The 17,643-nt window shown below is 40.6% G+C and overlaps 1 protein-coding gene across 7 annotated transcripts in view; it reads left to right on the top strand.

The window, feature by feature from the left end:
* The window catches only part of celf1 (CUGBP Elav-like family member 1), a 44,534-nt gene extending 36,763 nt beyond the window's left edge, over window positions 1-7,771 (top strand). For 6 of the 7 annotated variants that reach the window (XM_062967994.1, XM_062967993.1, XM_062967992.1 and 3 more), the window contains one exon: window positions 10-7,771. The gene's annotated coding sequence lies outside the window, so the exon portion shown is untranslated. The remainder of the gene's footprint in view (window positions 1-9) is intronic. The other variant, XM_008105265.3, reaches the window with a different exon arrangement.
* The last annotated feature ends 9,872 nt before the right edge of the window (window positions 7,772-17,643 follow it).

Genomic DNA, 17,643 nt, shown 5'->3' with positions numbered 1-17,643 from the left:
CCCCTGAAGACTCAGCTGCTGCCTCTACTGGGAATTCTTCGGATGGAGGACGAGTTTGTGCTTTTGTTTCCAGTGTTTTACTTTGGAGTTTAGGTGCCATATCGCTGATTCTTTTTTTTTAAGTTTGCTGTGTTTGTAACCAGTGTGTTTTGAGAAGGACCAATGCCAGCCACCATGGGGAGGACAGCAAAATAGGAGGTGCTTCAAGCTGACACTGTATGACTTAGACTTGACAAAGAGAAGAGGAGCAGATCTGTTGCCAAACCCCAAATGATATTCATGGAGGAAGTGGAGGGACTGAATTCAAACAACTTGGTGGCTGGTAATTGAGCAGACCCCAAGAAGCCTTTCTTGTTTACTCAGCTTTATTTAATTAATACAAGGACTTTATATTGAATCAATCATGAGGGTGGGAGAAAATCAGTTCGGCAATTAATGTGTTAAATTCATGTGTTAAAAGGAAAACTGTAGTGATTTTAATGATGTAGTGCATTTGTAAGGGGCAGTTAGTGTGAGCCAATGAATTTTTAAATCAAAGATTTGCAATCCAACCAGAGCAACTTTTTAAAAAATTAGACATTAGTAATCTTTTGGTGGTTCTTGCTTGATGAAAACAAGACTTGAAATCAAGTCAGTTAAATACTAATACATACAAATAAGGATGTAAGCCAGGAAATTTGGTGGGTCATGATTCAATTTTTAATTCTTCTTCCCTCTCAATTCTACATCTTGTACATAAAGCAGTTAGCAGAATCAATGTCCATAAAGTATAACCTAAATCCTCCTTAATACTAAACAAACAGGTGGCTTTTAAATAACATCACATTGCTCTGATTAATGACATTCTACTTTTTGCACACTTTCTGCGAGCATATATCTGGAAAAAAATATTGTCCCAAAGATCTTTTTTCTTACACACATATATTTTTTCCTATTAAAAAATCTTGCTACATTACAGTTTTCCTTTGAGTGTGTGTGCCAATATCAAACATGTAAGGTTTCATGCAAAGGGCTGAAGTGTCACCAAACCTTGATCCTGCCTTTGTAGTGTGTGTAGCCTGGTGCCTAATCATTTAAAGTCAGGTTTCTTCCTTTTCTAATACACACCTACTTTTTATGTGTGTACCAAAGTGTTAAAGGCCTTTTTTGTATACACCAGTGACATTGGGACTAAAGGGAACTTCTGACATTCTGACCTGAGCCATGGCAAGAAGTCAGGATAGAACTTAGCCCTTGAGCCACAAAAAAAGCCAGCCCTACTAGTAGAGAAGCTTACAGAGTTTATACATAAGATTCAGTACACCCCTTCCTCAGTTTATTCTCTTACTTTGTCAGTCCATATGCCCTGTAGTTGGAAATCAAGTATTTAAGTAAAGTAGGGAACAGATTTCAGGAAAAAAATTAAGTTCACTTTGTCGGAAAGATCCATAAGGCTCATTCATTCTGAAATGTCCTTGGCTTGGTAAACCTTGGTAAACCTCAGAATAAGACTTGACCATAATCAGGGACTGGGTCCCCTGTGTTTAAAACCTCAAAGTGTAAATTCTGCAGGGCCATCCATCTCAGGTTCAGATTATTTTATATGGCGAAGTTTAGAAGTATTGTTACAAACCTATCTGTAATCCTGGCGGATGGGTTAGTGAATATAAAACTGTCAGTATTATAAAGCACATACAGTAATGGCAAAAGGTTGAATGGTCAGATTTCCAAATTTCCTATTTAAGCTGGCATATGGTACCCTTCTATGTTGAATACTTCAATCTGTTCAGAAGCATATGCATACATTTAGGTGAACTGTATACATTTGAATTTTGTGCACTAGGAAAAGTTGTGTCCTGATATTCTGTGGCAAAAATGAAGTATTGGAGTATTGAGGCTTCCAGAGTTGTCATGGGATTCTTTTTATAAATAATATACTTTTCAGGAAAAAAAAGGTCATGGTTGGGAGCAGCTGCTCCAGAATCAACCTAATATAACTGAGAATGTGTTTCTATTTTTATAGAAGTTTTATACTGCTCCTGGGTGGAGAATATTTATTATCTAAATTATTTCACTGGAAAAGACCAGGGTTTTGCATAATCCTGAATGTGATTGTGTTACATATACATACAGCAATGTGCTTGATTAAAACTACTGACTTTCAGTGGCCTGTTTGCAGCTGGACAAACTGCTAAATAGGAGAAGAATTAATGCTGTGAACCAGTGGAGGGGGAAAGCTGTGCTCGAGTTTATCTGTAGTCACTCCTCCCAGTACCTCTTCTGTCCTCTGCTCTCTTTCGGTCCCTTTCTTTGTCTTTTCTTTGGCCACATATGTTGATTTCTTTGAATAATCTATTCTGTCACCTTTTTTTAATGGCCATAATTTCCATAACCTGTTGATATGATGTCATCACAGCCACCGTGAGGCAAAATGCCTCCAGTTGAGTTACAAAGCAACACTTCAGCGTAGATTGTCCTATATAACATTTATTAAGTAGTACGATTCATTCACGTGCCCTCATCCCACACAACACTGTTACCAAAGCAAATATAACCAAGTTAATTTTCCAAAATTAAATCTTTAGAATATATTGGCAAAACTTTTGTGCCTTTGGTGCTGTTGTTATGAATGAATCTAGAAGACTTGAACCAAAATATGCCTTCCTTCTTACTTTTATTTGACATGTTAATCGGATCATGTACGCTTTTCAAAACATTTTAAAATTAAGACTCTAGAATAGATTCACTACTGATCAGAAGTTTTGATCCTACATACACATGCATACATATTTGTTTCCCATGTTGTGTTTTGGTCCACCCTGTCATACTGTCAAATTCTTTGTAAAGTTTATCTCTCTTCCCCACCCCATTCCCTTTTCAGAGTTGAATAAATACTTTGGCAGAAAGCCAAAGATATTGTCTTATACGTTTCCCCTTTTAGGAAAACCATATTCATTTTTTATGTTTGGACCAATCGATCAAATACACACTGTTTTAATTGTACAATATAAAAATTGTCAGTTCTATATAAACTTAAAATTATATTTAATTATGGAAGTAATTCTGAGTGTATTTTCGATTAAATCCACTTCTCAGAATAAAATGGGTATGTTCAGTAATATGCAGACATGAGACTGAAATGAGATAAGGGAGACATGCTATACTAAAGAGTATTTCAAGCAGACTTGGCATGAGACAAATGTTGAAGTATTGCTTTCTAAAGGAGCCTTATTTTTATAAGAAAATGTAGATTGGGCAACTGGTGATTAAAGTTGCCGCGTGTTTTTACAGATTTTCCCTTTGCCTTCTTAATTTGTCTGTGTATGTATACAGCCAATTCTTGTAAATGTATTCATGGAAGGATCTACTTCTTAGATTCTATTAGCTATACGTCATGTCAAGAATAAAAATCCCCAAGGTACTATTTGTTAATTATCCTGGTATACCTAGCTTCTATGAAACTTTCATTTCCTTACCAAATGCACTGTGCTCAGAAGGAGCAATCCTTGAGCAAAGATGTACATTGAAGTAAGGTGATTTTCACCTATTCCCCTCCAGTACCACCTTCACTCCTATTCCAGAGGGCCTCTCAACCCTCAGGATCAGGTTTTCCTGAGGTACAGAGGACTGCACGGGGAAATTGGTGAGGATTTTTTCTTCTGCACTGAATAGGAGGCCTTCTGCTACTGTAAAGACTCCTTCCATCCAGGGAACACATATTCTGGATCCAAAGCCAGTATTCTTGTTTTTCAACCTAGATAACGTTAAAATTAATTGTGATACTGTAGCGTTAATGTTTGTAAGCTACAGATCTACATGCTTTGGGAATCCACAAACACATATTAGAAGATTGCTTTATTTCATCTGACAGAAATGCAATGGTATGTTTAAATCATGTTGTATTATACCTCTGACTGATTTAAATAGAAGTTAGGGAAATGAAAGAAGCACGCTTTTCCAAGTAATCATATTCTGTTTCAGACAGTTTTTCATGTACATCATCTCATTAACAGAACGCTTACATGTATCTGTCCTTGCAAATTATGTCTTTTGTGCTGTGCCCTCTATTAGTGATTCTATCAGTTCTAAAAATTTCAAGATGCTTCAGAAAAAGCTTCTACCATTCAGGCTGGCAACAGTGACTGTAGAGATTCTGAGAGTCCAGAATTCCTCCTCACGAGTTCAGGAAACAGGATTTCTTTATTGAAGGAGTTGCAAAAGCAAATTTCTTTGCAGCTATCAAAATAAAAAAGACTTGGCCAAAGCAAGTATTAACTTGCAATCAAATCTTAATTCCTTCCTATTTCATAAGGGATTCAGTTCCACTTAATGTGTCATATGTCATTTTTTTTATTCTAAAGCTAACTGCTAGTATTGCATTCAAAACACTAGCCGGAAAAAAAGTGTGGATTCCATAGGCCACTGCCGCCTAAGTAATATCCTGTGCTAGGAAAGGAAAAAATATCTCAACTATCAGCCACCTGGGCATTCCTTCCCTGCTTCCCAGCTCTTACAGTCCGAACCATTCCTGGAACCATATTTCAGGAAGTCAGGTTCCAGCAGAGTGGGTTTACTTTAACACCTTCCTCAGGCAGAGGTAGCAGGAATATTGGCTTAAAGCTGTGATAATACGCACAGCCACCTGTGTGCCACTAAGCCATAGTCCATTCTGCAGCCAGTGTCTAAAAGGAATCCCAGGCCTCTCCTTCCCTTTGGTTTCTGACAGTTTTGACATTTAGTTGGTGTCCTATGCACTTCAACCTTTACTTGTTCACTGTTGGCATGTGCTGCCCCTCCTTGTCAGCTCCCTTCCCCAAGAGGTCTCATTGTATAGTGCCCATTCTTGTTCTTTCTCTCTCTCTGTTTGGATGTACTGCTCTGTGTAACTCAGTGGGTCTCCTTCTTTCTGGTTTGTTTTTTTTTCTAGATTCCTGCCGTTTGTTCATCGTTGTGCCTAAAGCATGTCGATGTGGCGTTCAAGTACATCGTCCAAATCCTTGTCTCTTCAGCTTCTCTGATGCTTGAACTCTCACCTTTTGACCTTGTGTTGACTTTTGATGCTGATGTGTATTTTTATTATGTTTGTTTCTTCTTTCTTTTTTTTCCCTTTTTTGTGCTGCCAAATTGGTTTTGCTAGAAAGACTGCTGAAGGGGAATATTTAAACTTGCATTTGAATATAAAAGAATTCTATTTTTCTAGAACTTCGTAAGATAACCACTTGATTTTGTGATTCTGATTCTTTGTAATTGTCTTCAGAGCAGCCTTGCTAGCATACCTTGTGGAGTATTTGTATTTCTGTGAACATACAGCCAATCACTTTCTAGGCTTAGTTTTTTCTGTGTGCTTAGTTTTAAAACAAAAATCTTTGAAGGAAAAAGTAAAATGATGCAACTAAAAACTTTCAGGAGGTGTCCAGTCACATTTTGCTGAATCTACATTTTGTGCTTGGGGAGATAGCATGTATTCTTTGACTTGAGTAGCCTCAGCAGAAAACACTTGAACTACACTTTCTCCTGATTGTAGCTGCATTTTTGCCCTGGCACTTACTGCTTTTTTCCTTCTTGTGTGATTATCAGCCTTTGTCTGCAGTGAAAGTTTAATCAAAGTTGATGTTGTATTTTGTTAAACCCTAGCATGCTTAGTTTTTTGTAACTACAATCTCCTCAGCAAAATGTGAGATTTTGTTTTTTTTCCTTTAAAAACTCAAGTAATGCTCTTGTAAACGTTTTGCATGTTTCCTGCTGTGTTCTTCACAATCTTGTATATACACACACACACTCTCCACCTCTGTTTTCTATAGTTTGTGCAAAAACTGAGCAATTTAATAGGTTTTGAAGCTATCTTTTTTGAATGCCAGACTTGTGGTCATGTATCATGTTAAGACATCTCCTGTGCATTTGGACTGCTCTACACAGTATCTGCACCTTGTTCTACCATCACAGCTATGAAAAGATCTCAGGGGGTTTGATTGCACTGTTCTGGTGATGGCAGCAGGGATAGTCAATAGAAGTTCAACAGAAAGTTGTGGGATGTTTGCTGTAATACTGCTTCTGAGATCCATTGGAGCTCAAGCTCTTTTGGAGTAGCCTTAATTTGTACCTCTTAATATAATATCTGGATTGCTTTGTGAGTTTTAACACCACTAGAACCCAGTGATGCAAGCTGGATTTCTCTCCACTCCCGAACACTTGAAGTAGCATGTTCTGCATTTCCTATAGAAGGAATCTGTAAGCCTAGGCTCAAAACTGCTGGCTCTTTCTCCAAGCGACAAGCACAATATAACAGCCTACTAGCTGTTACCTGAACAGGGTACCAACCCCGGCTCCTTTTCTCAGGGGCCTTAGCTGGGGGTCTTCTCTATGGAGATATTTTTTTAAAGTTTTTGTTCTTAAATTGGGTAAGGAGTCCTGCAGTTTTTTTTTTCTTTTTCTTTTTTCGTCTGATGAAGAAATAGGACAGATTGTCCTTCTCTGGGAAATGTGCCTCAACCTTGCTACACATACAATTTATTATAGAACATGAGACTTAATACTGAGTTTCATAACACTTGTAAGGAAGTCCTGTGGTAGGTGCTTTCTCACAAGGAGCAAAGGGATGGGGAAGCCATGAAGGAACTAAGAGGAGGAAGATGTGTGAAGCAAAGCTTTTGCAAATAGGGGTCTGTAGGAGACCTATCCAGACCATATGGAGCATTAATTTGCCTCATTGCTAGGGTCAAAGATTCCCCACCCCCTTGTTGGGCAAAGAAGTGCTTCTCCATGCTTCTTAGATAAATATGCATAGATAGATTTTCCCCTCAGTCTTGTGATCTTGAGGGCATATGTTTTCTTGAGAAGGATATGGCTGCATTATCTGGGGGTACAGCTGTGAGATGGTCGCTCTTAGGCTCACAGTCGCAATGCACAGGAATGTCTGATAGCAGGGAAGTTGAAAACCTGCATTGTATAGATTAATTTTGCCAATACATTTCTTTACAATGCTCATACAGTTTCATGAGGAACTCTGGAGAATCCTGTGGAATAAAAAATCTCTGGAGAAAACCAAAATGCCAAACATTGGATGTTACTTTTCTTCTTTCCTTTCTTTCTTTGGTTGTTTTAATTATTCTGTGGTGGTTTTAATGGATTTGAGACAGTAAAGCAGCAGCTGCCTTTTATTTCTGGCTGCTTTTTGTGAATAATTTAAAAAAAAAGAAATTTACATTTTGGAAACAAACCTGTGGGCTTTTTTATTGGTACAAACATTGTATTTAACACTAGGGGTTTTGTACAGTTTTTTGCCTTTTCTACTAGAAAACAATGTAAAGTGATTCACAAATGTGACAAGAAAACAAATTGCCACTATGACCAAATGTAGAGTCTGTTCTGCAGTAACAGGATTAATCAACTCAGAGTCGTGATTCTGTTGTAGCAATGCTTTTCTTTACCTTGTTTGAGCTGTTCTTTTTTCTTGTTTGATTTGCAAAACGAAATGTCCTTTTTGTGTGAAATTGTGTTGTATTCTGTAGAAAATTATGGATTTTACTTTAATGGTTTAAAAATGGAAGCACATGTTGCTTTTTTGATCACGGAGTTTGTGTAGTGCATTTAAAAATGAAAGTTATGTTACAAGTTTGGAACGAGCGAGTATGTATTAAGGAATTTGCTTCCTTTTGTGTGTGGTTTCTTTTTGTCCCACTGGGGAACTTAAAGCTGTTTTAATTGCACAGACACACAGATAAGAAGTCATTTTGTATATGCCAAGTGTGGTACCTCCCTTTGTTTATTTGCTATTAAACTGTTTGAGAAGAAATTCCTGTGTCGTCTTTCTACTTACACATGGCAGATAAATAGCCAATTGTTTGTGTTACTCTTTCTTTTCTATCTTTTCCTTCCCACACTGCCTATGGATTTAAATTGATTTTCTCAGTGTTTTCTGTTTCTAATGTAGTTTTCCCCTAAAATTTTTAAACATCAGATATAGTCATATACCAGGTTTACTTTTGGTGATATTTTATGTGTACAAACTATGTGCTCGTTGTCTTTGTACAAGATTGAAAATTTTTGTTGGATGCCCTTAAAATCATAGGGTTCTAAGAGACCACCAGGGCCTTACTTACTTAGGTGATCCCCCGTTGTCCGAGTATGATGACCTTCCAAGTTCTTGGAAGATGCCTGTGCGTAAGTTTTTTTAATGTGTGTGCACAGCCCATCAATACACAGTCTTCACAGAGTGAGGGTCCCAACCAGTGACGTGGTTAACACGACAACAATGGCTTCTCAGTCTGTTGCAGCCTTCTTCCTCCTTCACAACCATTGTAACATGTACCATATTATCTTCTGCCTGATCCGCCATTGAGGTCTTCGGATTGTGCTCTGTCTGGAACCTCCCCTGTGCCCCCGCAGGAGTGCATGACTCCAGTAGTTACGCCCACAGGTTCATTGGAACACGTAAGCCCCCTTGCCACGACAAGGTGACAATCCATTGAGGAGGACCCCCAAGGCCATCCAGTCTATTTCCTGCCATGAGGAAAAGTACAATCAAAGCACCATCCAGCCTGTTTATAGAAGCCTCCAAAGAAGGAGCCGAGGCAGAGAACTCAACTGTTGAACAGCTCGTACAGTCAGGAAGTTCTTGCTAACGTTCAGGTGGAATCTCCTTTTCTGTAACTTGAACCCATTGCTCTGAGTCCTAGTCTCCGGGGCAGCAGAAAATAAGTATGCTCTCTCTTCCTTTTGGATTTAACATGGCCCTCATGACTCCTCATAGGGCATGGTCTCTAAACCTGGTTATCTTTTTTGGATAAGTAGTTCAGTGTTTTACTTTTGTGCTCTTCTAATTCACATAATAACTAATTCTGATTGTTTCACAAATCAGGGGAAAATGTAGCCACTTAAATCTTTTCTTATAGAGAAAAATAATTCTCCCTTGATCAATTTTAGTTTAATTTCTCTGTAATTTCCTCTTGGTCCTTTTTTAAAGAAATGAGGGATATAGAAATGCTTATCACACAACATAAGACCTAAATAAATAAATAAATAAATACAATTCCAAAGTATTATCTCCAGCAGTGGCCACAAATTTGGTTTAAATGTATAAGAAACTTGCATAATGACTGAGTGATACTTGTTTTTATTGTGATCTTTCTCCCTATTTTTAATGCCAGCTTTGCTGTCTTCAGTGCTACAGGAAACCGAGTGTATAGAATGCCATGACCGTATCTTTGTTAAGTCATTACAGTTAATTTGTAACTAATTCATCTGCATATCCAGACAAGATTATTCATCGTACAAATGCAGGATTGTGATCTAGTATGAAAATGTAAGTCTTGGAGGTGACCTGCATTTTTATTGTGTTAATTATTGTACCTTCTGCTTCAAATTATTACAAGGTTCTCAATATGGTAAGACAACTGCCACACCAGCTGCTGTAATTTACAAAAAAAATATTGTGGGATTTATTCTATTGTATAAGCAATGTAGATTCTTATTACAACAAAATGTCTTAAATAAAAATGTGAGAGTTGAGCAGAGGTTCATTTAGAAACCTTAATATGCCAAAGGAAGTTACAGTAGATGTATGATGATCTTTTCCTATGGTAAGGGTCTTTTTACTGTCTATTAATTTTTCTGTGTTGTCGAAGGCTTTCATGGCCAGGATCACAGGTTTGTTGTATGTCTTTCGGGCTGTGCAGCCATGTTCGTGACGTTTCGCCCACATCTATGGCAGGCATCCATGCCTCACAGCCTCTGGGGATGCCTGCCATAGATGTGGGCGAAACGTCAGGAGAGGATACTTCTGGAACATGGCCGCACAACCCGAAAGACATACAACAACCCATTAATTTTTCCTTCAACTGAGTCAGTTGTTTTTAAAGCTCTAAAAATATTTAAACAATATTGCTAGTTTAATAGTAATGGTGAATACAGGATGGTAAGTATTCAGTCATGCATTCCATCTAATGTAGTTTGTTGAGCATGCACCTGTTTTGAACAGAAGAGGAAAATGAGCAGTTGTTCAGAAGTCCAGTTGCTTATAAGAAGAGTGGAAGGTGAAGGAAACAGCTGAATATGATTATAATCACATTGTTTGATTGCTGAGAGATGATGATAAGTCATTATACCATTGTGTGTTAATGCCAAAAAAACACCATGGAGAGCAAATGACATGGATATCTGAAACAGGAGCTTTTCAATAAACTGTGTTGTACAGCATCCTTTTTTGACTGCATACTACTCTTAAAAAAAAAAGGCTATCATCCCCGTCTACCACGTATATTAAGCAGGGCCAGTCTAAATTTCTCAATGAGAGAACAGTGTCTAAAAAGAAGACCGCTATATCTGGAATAGGCTACCATGATCTTCAGAAAATTGAATATTCTTCTCATCCTCATTCCAGCTATAGTACAAGGAAGCATTTGTGAATGCTCAAAGGAGAGTTACATTTCTTCTCTGCCTCCACAATAACCAAAAACAAATTGGAATCTTGGTTGCAAAAAGGAATTGCCTGAATGAGCTGGACTATAAATTCACTTGATATTTCTGTCCTCTTGTTTTCTCTCAGTTACAAGCACTTGGTTTGCAAGTGGGTAACTCATAGATTTAAATTTTCAGAGTAAACTTCAAATTTCATATTCCAACTGTTGCTCTGAAATAATCTGTATACTGCATCAGAATAATAATGGAGCATTATTCCAAGGAATTAGCCTTGTATTTATAACCTTTTAAGCCTGAAAGTGAAATAAGTGTCACAAAATGCATACAGAAAAATTGTAACAAACTTCAGATGTCTCATTCAAAAGACAATGTTGGAAGCATCATTTGACTCACGAATTCTTCCTTCTGAAGATCATAATTTGGCACCCTGATACTGTCTCTGCTCTTTTACTCATCTATGAATATTTGAAGAGAGTTTTTTTTCTAGCAGACATGCATATAAGCCTGGCATCAGTGCTATTAGCAGCACTTTGATAAAAAGCAAAACATTGCATGGCATACAGCTAAACTGTTGCTGAAAATAGTCTAAAGAGCAAGAACAGGTGAAAAAGTTGGAATCTTCAAACGTAGTTATTATTTATATCCCGCCTTCTCTCCATGGAGACTCAAAGCAGCTCACAATTAAAAGTATTACAATAATTGGGGCTGGGCTGTGGCGCGGCTGGTTAGTAGCCAGCTGCAATAAATCACTATGACCAAGAGGTCATGAGTTCAAAGCCAACCCGTGTCAGAGTGAGCAACCAACCATTAAAAAAAATAGCCCTACTCGTTGCTAACCTAAGAAACCTGAATGATAGTTGCATCTATCAAGTAGGAAATTTAGGTACCGCTTATGCTGGGAGGCTAATTTAATTTACAACATAAAAATCGTCCAGCAGCATTTGGAATGAAGAAATATCCATCAAGGACTCGGTGTCACAGTGAATGATGAAGCAGCTGCTCCCCCTGTGGCCGGAATCGAGCATACCCTCAGTAAGCTGGAAGCTGGAGAATGTTAAATTGCCTCTCTGTCTATGTTCATATGGCATTGAATGTTTGCCACTTATGTGTACATTGTGATCCTGAGTCCCCTTTAGGGTGAGAAGGACAGAATATAAATACTGTAAATAAATAAATAAACCTTAAAATATACAATATACAAATATTAAAACAGTATTAAACATCATTAATATTAAAAACAATTCAAGTTAAAGCCATAAAGAGCGAGCAGACCTGGCTTGTATAACAGAAACCTGGTTGGATGAGTTGGGTGGGCCTAACCTCACTCAGCTCTGTCCTCCAGGTTACTCTGTTCAGCACCAGCCAAGATCCGGAGGGACGGGAGGTGGGGTTGCAATAATCTATAGGGATTCTATCCCCGTGACCAGATGCCTCATCCCGCAATCTACCTCATTTGAAAGCGTCCACCTGCGGGTAGGAGACCGGGACAGTATAGGGATATTTGTAGTATACCGTCCACCCCGCAACACTACAAACTCCCTGACTGAGCTAGCCAGGGTGATCTCGAGCTTGGTGTTGGAGTCTCAGCGGCTTCTTGTGCTGGGAGACTTCAACATACACGCAGAGACCACCCTGTCGGGAGCGGCTCAGGTTTTCATGGATACCATGGCAACCATGGGACTGTCCCAAGTGATTTCTGGCCCTCCCCAATGTGCTGGACATACATTGGACTTGGTATTTTGCCAGGGATGGGAGAATGGTGGTGGTGTGGAAGAGCTCTCGTTAGTCCCACTGTCATGGACTGACCACCACTTGGTCAAGTTTAGAATTACTGCAACCCCTAACCTCCGCGGGGGTGGTGGACCCATTAAGATGGTCCACCCCAGGAGGCTTATGGATCCAAATGGATTCCTGATGGCTCTTGGGGATGTTCCCGCCTCCTCGGTAGGTGATTCTGTTGATGCTCTGGTCACACTCTACAATGGGGAGATGGCCAGGGCAATAGACACGATCGCTCCAGAGCGGCCCCTCGCAATGCGCAGAGCTAAACTAGCACCCTGGTTTTCCGGGGAGTTGGCAGCGATGAAGCGCGAGACGAGGCGTCTAGAGCGTGTGTGGCGAAAGCGACGGAGCAAATCAAATTTAGAACGGGTTAAAGCCCAAAGGAAAACATATTGCAAAGCAATGGCTGCTGTAAAAAAAACTATTATAGTTCTAGAATTGAGGCAGCCAAAAACCGTCCTGCCGAGCTTTTTAGAACTGTCAGAGGGCTGCTTAACAACACCCCTCAAACTGCGCCCACAGATGATGTGGCAGAGAAATGTGAAGCTTTTTCCCAGTTCTTTTTAAAGAAAATCGCTTTGATCCGTTCCGAGCTTGACGCCACGGTTGATGCAATCTCCGAAGATGTAGCAAGAGCACCTGCTTGTCCTATTTTGATGGATTCATTTCAATCTGTGCAACCCGAGGATGTGGTCAAGGTCCTTGGAGAAGCGAGAGCGACCACATGCATCCTAGACCCCTGCCCATCCTGGCTGGTTAAAGAAGCCAGAGGGGGGTTGGTCGAGTGGGTAAGAGTGGTGGTGAATGCCTCCCTCCGGGAAGGCAGACTTCCAGCCGGCCTCAAACAAGCCGTAATAAAACCGCTGTTGAAGAAGCCATCACTTGACCCCACTAATTGGAATAACTTTCGGCCTGTTTCCAATCTCCCCTTTTTGGGCAAGGTCGTGGAACGCGTGGTTGCCTCACAACTCCAGGGATTCTTGGAAGCAACTGATTATCTGGATCCGGCACAGTCTGGCTTCAGACCGGGGCATGGAACTGAGACGGCCTTGGTCTCCTTGGTGGATGATCTCCGCAGAGAGCTCGACAGGGGGAGTGTGTCCCTGCTGGTTCTCCTGGATCTCTCAGCGGCCTTCGATACCGTAGACCACGGTATCCTTCTGGGTTGCCTCGTGGGAATGGGCCTTGGGGGTACTGCATTGCAGTGGCTCCAGTCCTTCCTTGAGGACCGTACCCAGAAGGTGTTGATAGGGGACAGCTGTTCGGCTCCACAACCGTTGTCTTGTGGAGTCCCACAGGGTTCAGTACTGTCCCCTTTGTTGTTTAACATCTACATGAAGCCGCTGGGTGAGATCATCCGGAGTTTTGGAGTTCGGTGTCATCTGTACGCAGATGATGTCCAACTCTATCACTCCTTTTCTCCAGCTTCCAAGGAGGCCGTCCAGATCCTGAACCGGTGCCTGGCTGCTGTGTCGGACTGGATGAGGGTGAACAAATTGAAGTTGAATCCAGACAAGACAGAGGTCCTCCTGGTCAGTCGTAAGGCCGAACAGGGTATAGGGTTACAGCCTGTGCTGGATGGGGTCGCACTCCCCCTGAAGGCGCAGGTTCGCAGTTTGGGTGTCCTCCTGGACTCATCGCTGAGCCTGGAACCCCAGGTTTCGGCGGTGGCCAGGGGGGCCTTCGCACAACTCAAACTTGTGCGCCAACTGCGCCCATACCTTGGGAAGCCTGACATGGCCACGGTGGTCCACGCTCTGGTTACATCTCGTTTGGACTATTGCAATGCGCTCCACGTGGGGTTGCCTTCAAAGACTGTTCGGAAGCTGGAACTAGTCCAACGTTCGGCAGCCAGGTTATTAACTGGAGCGCCGTACAGGGAGCATACAACTCCTCTGTTGAAGCAGCTCCACTGGCTGCCTGTTAGCTTCCGGGCACAATTTAAAGTGCTGGCTTTGGCCTACAAAACCCTAAACGGCTCTGGTCCAACTTACCTCTCCGAACGTATCTCCCCCTATGAGCCGCCCCGCAGATTAAGATCTTCGAGTGAGGCCCTGCTCTCGGTCCCCCGCCATCACAGGTGCATTTGGCTGGAACGAGGAACAGGGCTTTTTCGGTGGTGGCTCCGCGGCTGTGGAACTCCTTGCCAAGGGAGATTAGGGAAGCCCCCTCACTCATGTCTTTTAGGAAGCAGCTGAAGACCTGGATGTGGGACCAAGCTTTTGGCCCATCCTAAGATACGGTCGATATAATCTGATGTATTCGCTGGATTAATGTGTAATTGAATACAGACTGGCTCTGACTTTTGGCCCAATGCTACTGGCCCTGTTGTAATGGCCACACAGTGCTTTACTGTTTTAAATGGGGTATAATATTGGTTTTTAAGTGTGTTTTTACGATCGTTTGTTTTACTATATTTTGTATTATATGTGGCATTAATCTTGCCAGTATGTACGACCGCTCTGGGTCCCCCTGGGGGAGAAGAGTGGTATATAAATTAAATAAAATAAATAAATAAACGTATATAAAACCACAGCACACCCTGACTTAAAACACCTTCATCTTTAAGCGCATGTCTGCATAAAAAGGTTTTTGCCTGCACCGGAAGGAGAGCAGGGAAGGGGCCACTCTGGCTTCCCTGGACAGGAAGTTCCAGAGTTGAGGGGCAGCCAGTGAGGAGGCCCTCTCACTCCCACCAACCAAACTTGAGATGGAGGTGGGACTAAAATTCCCTGAAGGCACAGGATTGTGTCTGATCTTGGAAGGTAAGTAGTGCCAGCCCTGGTTGTTACTTGAATGGGAGACTACCAACGGATACCAAGAGGTGTATGCAATATTTCACAGGAAGGAACTGGCAAAATCCCTTGAGTATTCCTTACCGAAGAAAACCCAATGCAATTCATGGGATCCTCATAAGACAACCAACGACTTAAAGGCACCTACCCACAGAAAGCACCATATTTGCAAAACAAGAAAATTCACAGTTGGTCTGTTCAGAACCAGAGAACATTTCCCCATATGTTTGCTATGTCTTCTTTGTACCCTTTTTCAAATGCCAGAGTATTTTTGATACGTTTTCTTTCACCAATGGTTTTCCTCACACAACTTCTATGAAGTTCAAGTTTTGTGGACTATGTGGGTGATAGCTCTACCATGGGTGAATTATCTTCGTAGAAGAAACTAGGCATGGCTAGTTTTGTAATAATGGATTTAATGGTACCCAGGAAGGTGTTCATAGTTTTGAATGGTTTTTAATGAACCAACTCTGTTCAGTGCTTCTGCATAGCTATCTCTACCATGTTGTGATATCCCCTTGGTTTTCAAAAAGGCTGTTTGCATATGCTTTCCAGCAGACTATGGGATTTCCTTGTACAAGTGCATATAATGTGAAATTATGTGGAAGTGGAATTGCATACAAAGGTGGACTTTGGAGGTATGGTTTGTACTAGAGTTTGTTTAAACATAACAAATGTGGAATAAATACCGCCAAAACAAGTGTCAGTTCGTTTTTGTTTACTTAACTTTGGTGCAACAATAAAAAATATTGTGTACTTTCACAATGCTGAGTGTCTTGTGTTCATCAATTGGTAGCCATGCCAATTAAATACATTTTTGTTCAAGGCTGTAATATAGAAATAAAATATAGAAAAGTCAACGAAGGGGGTGAATACTTCTAGCATTGTAACTGGGAATAACTGTTCTTAGGAGGGTAATCCTAATAAAAATAATAAAGCTGTTTGTAAGTTTGAGCTTGCTATATACAGATTGAATATCCCTTATTGAATATCCCTTATTCAAAACACCTCTGAGGATGCCTGCCATAGATGTGGGCGAAACGTCAGGAGAGAATACTTCTGGAACATGGCCACACAGCCCGAAAGACATACAACAACCCTGTGATCCCGGCCATGAAAGCCTTCGACAACACATTTAGAAGAAATATTTTTGTTTTCAGAATACCCATATTTGCATATGCATACATATTGATATGACAACTCTAGATACCAAAGTTTTTATGTGATCTTGCTGATTGCTCTGACGGGGAGATGCACCATACTGAGACAGGGCCATACAGGTACAAGGCTTGGGTTAGTAAGAAGACATATGGAAATGCCTTGAGTCAGGAGCAATGTAAAACGAGAGGCAACTATTCACCAGCTGTTCCATTTGCTCTCAATTTATTGTCCCCAGAGACTGCTTCCATCTCTTTTTTTCCTCCACACCATTCATAATTTTATTAACCCTTTCAGTCAACTTTTAAGGTGGTTGCCTTTGTTTTTATTGCTTTTTTAACACAACAAAAACAGATCAGTCCATATCCCCAAGATACCCACACTTCCCCAGTATTACTCTCTCCCACCATCTTCAGTAACCCTATCTGAATGCCCATGATTGCTGTTATATTCTAATTCAGTCACACAAGTAAAGACGGACAAGTACAGAAAAGTTGAAAGGTGGAACAGAGAGAAGCAGGAAGCTATGGGCAGGGAAGGTGGCATGAGCCTAGCAGTTCTTTAAATGCCTTAGTTACATTTGTCATTCCTTGTTGAGAAAATACTCTCAGTTTCTGCATTTTCCCAATATGACAATAATCACTTCTCAGATGGAATGTGTTCAATTGATATCCTGTTTTTCTCCCAATACACAGCCCCAGAGTGGCTAAAATCTTTTAAAAAAAATAAGCAAAAAATTAAAACAGTTAAAATACATCTGAAACCATAAAAAGGATAAATAAATAGCCCATTCCATTAAAGGGGCTCATTTTTTTATGAGAGTTAAGAGTAAAAATCCTGCCTAAATAAGTCTTTGCCAGCTGGCAGAAAGTGGGGTCCAACTAAACCTCCCATGGAAGGGAATTGCAGTCTGGAAGCAGCCACTGAGAAGGCTTTCTTTCATGTCCCCAGTGAACATGCCTGTGATGGTGGTAGATTCAAGAGAAAACCTTTCCTCAGAGATCTTAAAACTATGCTCATGTAGGGACAGTAAAAAATGCATATAGTTTGACTCCTGTATCTATGGAGCCAATACACCCGGTTTCACTTATTCACATAGTGCCACCAGTACAAGCTATATCCTCTTGGTTTCTCTGTTTTAAATAATGGGAGTTCAATCTTATCCATGGTTTCATGTATCCACATGTAATCCAGGAACATATCCTCCGCGTGTATGAGGGTTGTACTGTACAATGTCCCATGTTCATTTATATAACAACGATTTTCATTTTATCCCTTTCTCTTGAGAGAAACCTGCCCTTTTCAAGATTTGCAGATAGACAATACATTCACAGAATGATCCATTACAAACTTAAGAACGCTATCCTGGTAAGGTACTACCTGCTCCAACCTGATCCATGTGTACATGAAGACGAGTTTGCACACATGTAAATGATTGCCCTAGTGAGAGTCACATTACATTTGCATTGAACCCACAGCTCGATATCGTACCTGGGGTCTACAACCTTCAGCA

The sequence above is a fragment of the Anolis carolinensis genome, chromosome 1 (genome assembly GCF_035594765.1).
Source record: "Anolis carolinensis isolate JA03-04 chromosome 1, rAnoCar3.1.pri, whole genome shotgun sequence".
NCBI classification, from domain to species: Eukaryota; Metazoa; Chordata; class Lepidosauria; order Squamata; family Dactyloidae; genus Anolis; species Anolis carolinensis.
The sequence above is the reverse complement of the archived record's forward strand: the minus strand, read 5'-3'. Positions and strand labels throughout refer to the sequence as shown.